This window comes from Panulirus ornatus, chromosome 3 (assembly GCF_036320965.1).
Source record: "Panulirus ornatus isolate Po-2019 chromosome 3, ASM3632096v1, whole genome shotgun sequence".
Taxonomy (NCBI): Eukaryota; Metazoa; Arthropoda; class Malacostraca; order Decapoda; family Palinuridae; genus Panulirus; species Panulirus ornatus.
In genome coordinates, this window is record NC_092226.1 from 12,212,391 (window position 1) to 12,224,890 (window position 12,500).

General features: G+C 49.7%; 1 long non-coding RNA gene across 2 annotated transcripts in view; it reads right to left on the reverse strand.

Annotated features, from left to right (window-relative positions):
• Window positions 1-12,500, reverse strand: part of LOC139760472 (uncharacterized) — a 178,675-nt gene that overhangs the window by 74,896 nt on the left and 91,279 nt on the right. For both annotated transcript variants that reach the window (XR_011715350.1, XR_011715349.1), the window contains one exon: window positions 8,327-8,358. This is a non-coding gene — a long non-coding RNA (uncharacterized lncRNA). The remainder of the gene's footprint in view (window positions 1-8,326; window positions 8,359-12,500) is intronic.

The window sequence follows — 12,500 nt, forward strand, 5'->3', positions numbered from 1 at the left end:
ACGCCATTTGGTAAACATGAACGCTCGTTGTCTGTCTTGGACAATCGCATGTTTACCAAATGGCGTCCCAGCTTCGTCTCTTCGTTGTACATCAACTGACTGTTATATTTCTCTCTTGTGTCTCCCCTGATGATGTGATTATTACACGAAAGTGCACTTGGGAACTTATTGTTTCATTTTCCCCGTGGACTCATAGGAATATCTTGATCACGCGCAATATTGTGATCCTTTCCAATATATATATATATATATATATATATATATATATATATATATATATATATATATATATATATATATATATATATATATAAACGCCCATACACGCACATATACATACATATACATTTCATACATATACATTTTCCTTTCCAAAAGAAGGAACAGAGGGGGCCAGGTGAGGATATTCCAAAAAAGGCCCAGTCCTCTGTTCTTAACGCTACCTCGCTAACGCGGGAAATGGCGAATAGTTAAAAGAAAAAAAAAAACATACACAGACATATACATATCGACACATGTACATATTCATACTTGCTGTCTTCATCCCTTCCCGTCGCCACCCGCGCCACACATGAAACAGATAGACAGACAGATAGATAGATAGATAGACAGATAGATAGACATTTTCCCCTCTCGTCCGTTTTCAAAAGTATAAAATTTCCCTCAATATCTGTTGTGTGGGAAGAGTGAATGGGACGCGCCGCCACAGTGAGCCGGGCCATCAGTCACCCGCTCCACCACAATGAATTCCTGAAATAAAATCTAAAATAGATCCGGCTGACCTGACCCCCTACCCCCCCACCCCCAAGACCCCCTCCTAAAGACCCCCCCTCTAACACCCCCCCCCCCCCCCCCCCCGACCCCTTCCCTAGGATGGGTCGACCAATATTCTATACCAATAGGATGGATGGATGGCCACCCTTGCTGGGCCAGTGTGGGTCTGTGTGTGGACTTGATGTGGCCACTCTGTGCTAGTGTGGGTCTGTGTGGTCTTGATGTGGCCACTCTGTGCTAGTGTGGGTCTATGGTCTTGATGTTGCCTCTCTGGCCCGGTGTGGGTCTATGGTCTTGATGTGGCCATTCTGGCCCGGTGTGGGTCTGTGTGGTCTTGATGTGGCCTCCCTGGCCCAGTGTGGGTCTGTGTGGTCTTGATGTGGCCACTCTGGCCCGGTGTGGGTCTGTGTGGCCTTGATGTGGCCACCCTGGGCCAGTGTGGGTGTGTGGTCTTGATGAGAGAGAGAGAGAGAGAGAGAGAGAGAGAGAGAGAGAGAGAGAGAGAGAGAGAGAGAGAGAGAGAGAGAGAGAGAGAGAGTTGGACAAGACGAGGGTCGTCACCCAGATACTACCGTATTTACCTTCTCTTTAAACATGGTGGTGGTAGTGGTGGTAGTGGTGGTGGCAGTGGTGGGTTGTAGTGGTGGGTTGTAGCTGTGGTTGTGGTAATGGTTGTGGTGGTAGTGGGGGGTGTTTGAAGGGCGGGGCCCTTCCAGCAGGCCATATAGCACCTGGCCACCACAGGAGACATTGTGTCCTTCATCTTCCCTACACCAGCCACAGTCTCACAACAACATCATCTGTCTGTCTCTTGTCATCTTTAGCTCCATCGTCCTTGACATGAGTGGAACTGAGCCCACACTATCCTCACACACGTCCTCATCACCTCTCATGCTAATGTAACTCCTCCTTTAACCCCCCACACACTGTCCACACAATAGATCAAAAAGTCTCCAGGGATAAAAGGCTTCTCCTTTGGAGTGGCCACTCGTCCTCCACTTGCACCACCACCACCCCCCTGGGAGCTTCCTCCAGCCTCCCACACCAGCGGGCAGGCATAACGTGTCGTACGTTACTTGCCCGCCAGCCACTAGGAGGCCATTGCCCTGGCTTCATTAGTGTCTGCAGCTGCTGGCGCTTAGGTGAGACGAGATGCTACAGGATCTCGAGAGGTTGTGAGGGAAGCGCCCCGTCTTTAAGTGCATCGCTGGAAGCACCGTCAGGCAACTTACAGTACATACCTCACTTGTGGCCAGCCTCGTATACTTCCTTTAATAACTTTCTAAAACTCTTTTAAAAGAGAATAAGATCTTGAACTAAGACCTCATTGGAGGTCATTATGTAAGGGGGAGGGGGATGTGTTCACAGTGTTCTGAGATGCTGTTTATTTCACCTGTTTTAGCAGGTGCTGGTGTGTGTGGAGTAACGGTGGATGTGAGGGGTGTGGGGGAAAGCGTTACTCCTCCTCCTCCCCCATCAACGGTTCCTGTTGAAGTTTGAGTGTGTGATGGTGGTGGTGGAGGATGATGATGGTGGTGGAGGATGATGTATGGTGGAGGATGGTGATGGTGGCGGAGGATGATGTTTGATGGAGGATGATGATGATGTTCAAGAAGACGATATGAGAGACACCTCTAACGAGGAGACATGATCGTGGAAACTTGGCAAACCTTGATGGGTTCTGTGGTAACGTAGAAATGGGGGATGGGGTTGAGTCGTCGCCTCCATAATCCAGGACGTGTAGTAATGAAAGGGCCTGTGATATTTGTGATGAATGAGTACGAATATGGGTGTACCTCTGGCCTCATGGGTAACCTCTGGCCTCATGGGTAACCCCTGACCTCATGGGTAACCTCTGGCCTCATGGGCAACCTCTGGTCTCATAGGTAACCTCTGGTCTCATGGATAACCTCTAGACTCATGGGTAACTCTGGTCTCATGGGTGTACCTCTGGCCTCATGGGTAACCTCTGGTCTCATGGGTAACCTCTGGCCTCATGGGTAACCTCTGGTCTCATGGGTAACCTTTGGCCTCATGGGTAACTCTAGCCTCATGGATAACCTCTGGCCTCATGGGTAACCTCTAGCCTCATGGGTAACTCTGGCCTCATTGGCAACCTCTGGCCTCATGGGTAATCTCTGGCCTCATGGATGACTCTGGCCTCATGGGTGTACCTCTGGCCTCATGGGTAACCTCTGGCCTCATAGGTAACCTATGACCTCATGGGTAACCCCTCTGGCCTCATGGGTAACCTCTGGCCTCAAACAGAGAGGAGAGAGTGAGAGAGAGATGGTGCAGTAAGCCAATGTCAAGACGCAAAGGAAAACCTCGAGATCTGCAGAGATGCAGACGACACTCACAGCCAGCCTGCACCTGCCAGGTAGGAGAGGGTTGAGGATCAAGTTACCACGATGAGCTACGAGGGACAATGAATCTTCAAGGTTGTGGCAGTTGACATCGTCCCTCACCTGTTGTTGCCAGAGTCCCACATATTTGGAGAATAACAAAGGAGACAAACTGACTGCTGCTGGCTAGGATTGGATTAGCTATCGCCTGTATGGATGGGGATATGATGAGTAAAGTGTTATGTCCTAAAGTCGGGCCGAAACTGGATTGCATTTCCGAAGTTTGATCAGGGCTCCTGAAGAGGGAGAAAAAGCTAATAAGGAAGGTCTACAGGAGGTATGGCACCAGAGTTAGGGAAAGATGAGGTACAGGGAGAAGCTAAAATTCTTACATTTACCCATCCCAGAAGAGAGAAGAGTGAGTGGTGATCTGACCAGCACCTTAAGTCTTGATTCATTTTGATGATGTAGACAGTGAAGAAGTTTTTCGAATTATAGATTTAGAAGAACCAGAGAACATTACATGAATGAAGCAAGAAAAGTTACCAGAGATGTCAAGTGGTTTTTCCCGTAGTATTAGAGTAAAGGATGAATGACATACACTGAGGGAGGATGTGGTGAATGTGACAACATGCATGTCTGAAATGATCGTACGATGATGGAAAATGTTAAAAGGAACTGGGAGGGGTCCACGAGTATACATCTCCCTCCCAGTACAGGACACACACACACACACACACACACACACACACGGGCCGAACCATCCACACACTCACGGACAACAACACCACAACCTCCTCACCAGATATCACAAGGTTGCTGGGACTCCCAGAACCCATCGTATCCCACCCTCGCCATCCCCAACGCAGTATTGACGGGAGGGAGACGTCGAGTGTGTGTGTGGGGCGCGTTGTGTACCAGGGGTTATGCTTGGTAATGTCCCGCGTCAGCACACAGCCACCGGAGACCTAAGGCGGGGCTGGCTAGGCTCACCCGACCCTCACACTCACACCTTCTGGTGTCCCTCTCGTATGCCGTCGTGAGGGAAGGAGGCATACTATTATATCACGGTGCACACGCGCGTGTGTCTGCTCCTGGCGCAAGACAGAGGAGGGTTACGTGTTCCTGGCGCAACACAAGGGAGGGGTTACGTGTTCCTGGCGCAACACAAAGGAGGATTACGTGTTCTTGACGCAACATAGCGGACGTTTACGTGTTCCTGACGCAACAAAGCGGAGGTTTACGTATTTCTGACGCAACACAAAGGAGGGTTACGTGTTCTTGACGCAACATAGCGAAGAGTTATGTGTTCCTGACGCAACATAGAGGAGGGGGTCACGTGTTCCTCTGGACGTTCCTGGTTCTCTCGTATATAGTCTGGTCCAGCCACCAGAGTCTTGCCTTCCATCACCACGACCATGTTATTATAATTCTCTATTTACTGTGGAGGAGAAACATCATGATCCTCGCATTTACTCTTGACAAATGAAGTTCAGTCTACTGTATTACCAGAGAGGGAGAGGGAAATGTTGGTCGCCACGTCTCACACTATCCTTCCACCTCACTAACACAATATTCATTGCGACTCCCCTACACTGAAGGAGTTGAGTCACGTCTACATCATGGTACAGAGAAGTCCAGCGGGCTGGTGTAGCCTGACACCCCTCTCTTCCTTCCCCCTCCTCCTCCTCCTCCTTCTCTCCTCCTCTTCTTCTCCAGCCCCCCACCTCACCTCTCACCACCCCCCTCACCAGCTGGAACTCATGTCAGCACTGCAGCCCCACACACGTGGATCAGCCTGGGTCATGGGGGGGACCAGATGATTAATGTGTTGTGGGTCATTCACCCTTCGCCAGCGTCCACAGCCCACAGAAACTCCTACAGTGTCTCAAACTCTCGGTTCATCTCTGGAAATATGTTAACATTTATATAAATGTATTCATATTTCAAATGTCTTATTCTCAGTTCAAAAAGTGGCCTCATAACATGTAGCTCTTGACAGCAATTACATACAATGATAGCGTCCTAGCTACGTCTATTCGTTGTATATCAGGTGACTGTTATATTTCTTTCTTGTGTCTCCCCTGATGATGTGATTATGACACGAAAGTGCACTTGGGAACATATCGTGTTTCATTTCCCCGTGGACTCACAGGATTTTATATATATATATATATATATATATATATATATATATATATATATATATATATATATATATATATATATATATGAGGAGTAAAGGTGATGGTGAGGAGCGAAAATTAGCAGGCGAGGCAGGAGCCAGGTTTAACCCCTCCTACCCACGGTGTAGTTGGTCCTTCCCAGTCTGATACTTCAGCATTAACGGACGGGGAGGGAGGCAGGCTGACGGACGGTGGAGGAAGAGAGGAAGCAGGCTGACGGACGGTGGAGGGAGAGAGGAGGCAGGCTGACGGACTGGGGAGGGAGGGAGGGGCCAGGCCAACAGACGAGGGAGGGAGGGAGGCTGGCCAACAGGGAGGGAGACATACGGAACTTCACCACCAACATCACCACTGGTCACACCAGAGTCTGGCTGGGTCTGTGTACACTGCTCCATCACAACACACACACACACACACACGTCCCTCACCAGGCTCCCTACTGGACCTTCCACACTCCTACTCTCTCTCTCTCTCTCTCTCTCTCTCTCTCTCTCTCTCTCTCTCTCTCTCTCTCTCTCATTCGACCACACACACATTACCACTCCCTACATTTTTTTTTCGTTTCTCCGTCCCACATGTCCTCTGCAGCTGTGTGTGTGTGTGTGTGTGTGTGTGTGTGTGTGTGTGTGTGTGTGTGTGTGGGTGTGTTCAGGTCTCCTCGTCCTTGTTTATACAGCGTTCTGACACCTTTACATTATCATCAACACATGTGGGTCTTGATGTTTACAACGTCACACGTCATACATCAACCACTTATTCTACGTTAGCTGAGATGGTAGGGGCAGCTGAGGCCCATCCCATTGACGATATATATATATATATATATATATATATATATATATATATATATATATATATATATATATATATATATATATATATTCTTTTCTTTCTTTCAAACTATTCGCCATTTCCCGCATTAGCGAGGTAGCGTTAAGAACAGAGGACTGGGCCTTTGAGGGAATACCCTCACCTGGCCCAATTCTCTGTTCCTTCTTTTGGAAAATTAAAAAAAAACGAGAGGGGAGGATTTCCAGCCCCCCGCTCCCTCCCCTTTTAGTCGCCTTCTACGACACGCAGGGAATACGTGGGAAGTATTCTTTCTCCCCTATCCCCAGGGAATATATATATATATATATATATATATATATATATATATATATATATATATATATATATATAGTTGTACATATATATCTTAGCGTGAGTCAAGTACTCATTTTATCGACAAACCCCGAGGGGTGGATGAAAAGCTGGGCTGATAGTAGGCCAACTGCTCGCAACCAGGATTCGAACCCATACACTCGACCCTGGGCGGCCCGTGACCGCGTCACGATCAGGAACGCTAACCGCTACACCACGGAAGCCCAAGTTGTGAAATAATTTTGGTGTCACTTGGGCGGATGTTACAGTATTCGGCCCTCGGTGTCTGTATGTATGGGGTTGCAGCCCCCCAGAACCCCATTATGAGAGGGAGATAATGAGTGGGGTCCATCCTAACGGTGTATATAATACACAGTAGGAAGACCATTGTCTTACGTGTCTACTATCCAGCACTCAGCGCCTGAGCTGCGCATCAGAATATTCGCAGGTAATATTTGGTTCATCGGATACTATTTGGTTAATCCCCGACTGCTGCTTTTACTCTCTTTGGTCAGCTGGGAGAGCCAGAGTTGGGTGGTTCGGTCCACTGGTCCCCGTCCATTTGTAATGACAGACCAACGTTCCTTATAGAACGTCCTCTGTATGTGTGTGTGTATGTATATATACCAGGTAGAATTTCCTGGTGACCTTACGCATTGCTAGCTGAGTGACCTACATAGAGCGAGATGTCTTTGACGATGAAGTAATGTCAGCCTTAACTTACCCCGAGTTAAGTTTGTCTGGCGCTGAAGTTCCCTGCATGAGTGTGTATAATTCGAGACACATCACGTCTGTGAGATGCATCAGTGGCCGCTCTTATTGCAAGACGGGATCTACTCTTATCATACGTATACCGTTGGAGGATCGAGGTGTCATACCATAACATCTACCCATAATTATTCCACAATGGTCACACGATCAACGTCTTGTGTGTTGGTGTTGGCTTTGCGCCACTCGACGTCGTCTCCTCCCTCAACTTAACTGAGTTTCTGGTCTTGCCCTCAGACCAAACTGGACACAAGGGAGAAAACATATTTTCCCCTCCAGATCTCAACTGCTCTGTGGATATAAGTGTTCCATCAGACCTTGTGGCGGTGTGTGTGGTATGTGATATTGGTCGTCCACAGTGTAGCAGAGGGTCGGTCTGACCTGCAGGGAGGAAGAAGGGCGTCGTCGTCTCTGCCAGAGTCTGACACACTAACACTGACAGCCTTGTCATCAAGCGTGTGGTTGACCCACTCAAATCCTCGACCCGTTTTCTAATCTGTAAAAGAGGTCGTTTATGCGTTCGTTCCCATTTTTTGTGTTTGATTCCTTTCCCCTCCTTATTTTTCATCTTTCAAAACATCATATTTTCTATAATCGTCAAATACTTCCTAACCCGTACATCAACAACATATAAGCTGGTACACATGCTGACCACTATGATTGGTTGGCTGTTTGGACGACAGGCCTTTCAACTCTCAGGGTCGTTAAGGCTATCAACATCACGACATAACCACCAACGGAAAAAATCGTAAACATTTTCAGGTGTTCAAGATAACAACACTTCAACCATATACGATTTTACGGGATCCTGTCCTCTGTGTGTGTGTGTGTGTGTGTGTGTGTGGGTGGGTGGGTGGGTGGGTGGGTGGGTGTGTGTGTGAGGAGCAGGCCCTACTGAACTGTATGTACAAGGGTACGTTGGAGGGACAGCTAACAGAAGACCTGAAAGTGATGGTCCACGACGAGGTCATGTGCTACAGTTGTGGTAACAGAATAGCATAATAACAGCAGAAGGAGGAGGTCATCTCCCCATCCACCTCGCCCTCCGGCTCAACAGTCAATTCAATCGAAAATTAAGAACGAGAATAAAAAAAAAAGAAAGTTTCTTACCGGTTTGACGACCACATCACTTGGACTGGATTCTGAAAGAAGAGAGACAGTCAAAGATGAAAGACTATTGGTAAGTGGGATCATTTTCGGATAACATATATCATTAAATCTATTCTCTAGTCTGGATCTAAAGGTATAATGGTCTTTCCACTTACAGCACCTACAGGAATTTTATTCCAGTAGTCGACACTATATATATATATATATATATATATATATATATATATATATATATATATATATATATATATTCACGTTTACAACTGATCACCTTCCTTTTATCTGCGCAGCGTTGTTTGTGGTAATGGAATCTGTCTAATATGAGGGAGTTTTCGCCTGTGATGTGGTTAAGAAATATTTTTCTATTTCTGATAACAACGTCTGTTGCTTCACCTCCTACACTACCGCTCGTAGAAACAACACAAGAAGTCTTTGAAGTTTTCCTCAAAGCCTTACTTCTGGGTGAAGGGATTAGTTTGGCTGCTCCTCTTTGCATTAGTTCTAGCTTTGGAGGTAAATGCTGGGATATGTGGCAGGATCTGCTAGGATGTGTAGATGGAAGATGGTGTAGGAGAAGGCAGGAAGGAGGGAGGGAAGGAGGGAGGGAGGTGGTGCAGGAGGGATGAGGGAGGGAGGGAAGGAGGGAGGTGATGCAGGAGGGAGGGAGGTGGTGCAGGAGGGAGAGAGGGAGGTGGTGCAGGCTGGAGGGAGAGAGGGAGGTGGTGCAGGCTGGAGGGAGAGAGGGAGGGAGGTGGTCACAATCAATATCGTCCAGTGTTGTTATCTGATGATCATCCAGGCTACTGTCACGTACAACCTCACCAGCCACCTCACCATCACCCCTGCTCTCCATATTAACACCCCACCACCGCGCCTCCTCCTCAACACCCCACCACCACCACGCCTCCTCCTCAACACCCCACCACCACGCCTCCTCCTCAACACCCCACCACCACCCTCCTCCTCAACACCCCACCACCGCGCCTCCTCCTCAACACCCTACCACCGCGCCTCCTCCTCAACACCCCACCACCACCACTCCTCATCAACACCCCACCACCACCACGCCTCCTCCTCAATACCCCACTCCACTCCCTCCACAACACCCCACCACCACCCCTCCACAACACCCCACCACCACCCCTCCACAACACCCCACCACCACCCCTCCTCAACACCCCACCACCACCCTCCTCCTCAACACCCCACCACCACCACGCCTCCTCCTCAACACCCCACTCCACTCCCTCCACAACACCCCACCACCACCACTCCTCATCAACACCCCACCACCACCCCTCCTCCTCAACACCCCACCACCACCCTCCTCCTCAACACCCCACCACCACCACGCCTCCTCCTCAACACCCCACTCCACTCCCTCCACAACACCCCACCACCACCCCTCCACAACACCCCACCACCCCCCCTCCTCAACACCCCACCACCACCCTCCTCCTCAACACCCCACCACCACCACGCCTCCTCCTCAACACCCCACTCCACTCCCTCCACAACACCCCACCACCACCACTCCTCATCAACACCCCACCACCACCCCTCCTCCTCAACACCCCACCACCACCACTCCTCCTCAACACCCCACCACCACCCTCCTCCTCAACACCCCACCACCGCGCCTCCTCCTCAACACCCTACCACCGCGCCTCCTCAACACCCCACCACCCCACTCCCTCCTCAACACCCACCCTCCCTCTCTAACAAGGTGGCAACCTCCAATGTCATTAACTGGGCGCCAGCAGCCGCCACCACTGGCTGTGCGCTCCAATAAACAGCAGGTCAAATGTTTACCTACCTCCATGACAACCTCTACACTTCGCTGCTACGAAGGAAAAGTTAGCATCTAATACATTAATTTGACTCATATATATATATATATATATATATATATATATATATATATATATATATATATATATATATATATATATATATTTTTTTTTTTTATACTTTGTCGCTGTCTCCCGCGTTTGCGAGGTAGCGCAAGGAAACAGACGAAAGAAATGGCCCAACCCCCCCCATACACATGTATATACATACGTCCACACACGCAAATATACATACCTACACAGCTTTCCATATATATATATATATATATATATATATTTCTTCGTGTAAGAATTAGTGTCATGTCTGCTGTTGACATTATTACACATCTTTCAAAATGTTGTCTTTATGATTACAGTCTTATCTTAAACACCTGAAGAAGGTGATTAGCGTTAAGTGGTGGTTATCCCTTGACACAGAGGGGTCTTAATGACCCAGCTAACTGATGGGTCTTAAGCCCACTTGACCAGTTAACATATATACCACATACTACACTACCACTACATAATACGTTGCCACCACACATATACTACATACTACACATATCTTACATATTACCTAATCACTACATATATACTACATCTCACACTACCACGGTAAAGTAGTCAACTGAGAGAGAGTTAGTTGAGGAATATGAGGTCAGGAGGTGTGGTCATGTCAACAACAGGTCATGACATAAGACTGGTCCGTCTCAGACCTCGTGACCTTTGACCTGTGTGTGTGTGTGTGTGTGTGTGTGTGTGTGTGTGTGTTGACAAGGTTCTATCATCCAAACAAACTGTACATTATAATCTATACAATAATGATGCTTTTCGATATATTCTAATCATGTAGAGAGCTTTAACTACAACATATGAGTCAGGTTATAACAACACAGAGTGTGGACCCTCGTCAGTCATGGTGTTTGGACCCTCGTCAGTCATGGTGTGTGGACCCTCGTCAGTCATGGTGTGTGGACCCTCGTCAGTCATGGTGTGTGGACCCTCGTCAGTCATGGTGTTTGGACCCTCGTCAGTCATGGTGTGTGGACCCTCGTCAGTCATGGTGTGTGGACCCTCGTCAGTCATGGTGTGTGGACCCTCGTCAGTCATGGTGTGTGGTTGTGTGACCTGTTGTGTCTCATCCAACACACGACACATCACAACCCCCGGAGGGTTGTGGCTAGGGCTGGTAGACCCCCTGGCGTCCTAAGACATGATCTTACTTACAACCTCTCCTACCACCTCGCTCTCCCCACCTCGCTCTCCCCACCTAGCTCTCCCCACCTAACTCTCCCCACCTAGCACTCCCCACCTTGCTCTCCCTAACTCTTATACCACTTGGCTCCCCAGCTCCCCACTTCTTCTCCCTAGTTCTCACCCATCTGTCTCCCCAGTTCCCCACTTCTCCTGCAATCGTCTTTCCATCTGTCTCCCCAGTTCCCACCTCTCCCTAACCCTCACCCACCTGTCTCCCCAGCTCCCCACCTCTCTCCCTAGTTGTCACCCACCTGTCTCCCCAGCTCCCCACCTCTCTCCCTCCCTAACCCCTCACCCACCTGTCTCCCTAGCTCCCCCACCTCTCTCCCTCCCTAACCCCTCACCCACCTGTCTCCCTAGCTCCCCCACCTCTCTCCCTCCCTCACTCCTCACCCACCCGTCTCCCTAGCTCCCCCACCTCTCTCCCTAGTTCTCACCCATCTGTCTCCCTCAACTCCCCACCTCTCACGCAGTCGTCATCTCCCCACCTGGTCCCCGGGGGGCACATACAGACCTCCCGCTGGCCTGGCAGTCACAGCGATGACCAATATATGTTATCCGCCTAACGCTGACTTATAGACGCAATGGGGAGAGGGTTCCTGTTTCTCCCCTAGCTCCTCCCCTCTCCCCTCCACTCCCACCATCTCCCTCCTCCAGCTCCTCCCCTCTCCCCTCCACTCCCACCATCTCCCTCCTCCAGCTCCTCCCCTCTCCCCTCCACTCCCACCATCTCCCTCCTCCAGCTCCTCCCCTCTCCCCTCCACTCCTACAATCTCCCTCCTCCAGCTCCTCCCCTCTCCCCTCCACTCCTACAATCTCCCTCCTCCAGCTCCTCCCCTCTCCCCTCCACTCCTACAATCTCCCTCCTCCAGCTCCTCCCCTCTCCCCTCCACTCCCACCATCTCCCTCCTCCAGCTCCTCCCCCTCCTTCCCACTCCCCGCCCCCCAAGCTCCTCCTCCACCCCACCCCCGAGCTGCTCCTCCTCCTCCTCCGCCGCTCCCCTCCTCCTCCTCACCTCTTCCTCCTCCTCCTCCTCCGCCGCTCCCCTCCTTCTCCTCACCCCCTCCTCCTCCTCCTCCTCCTCCGC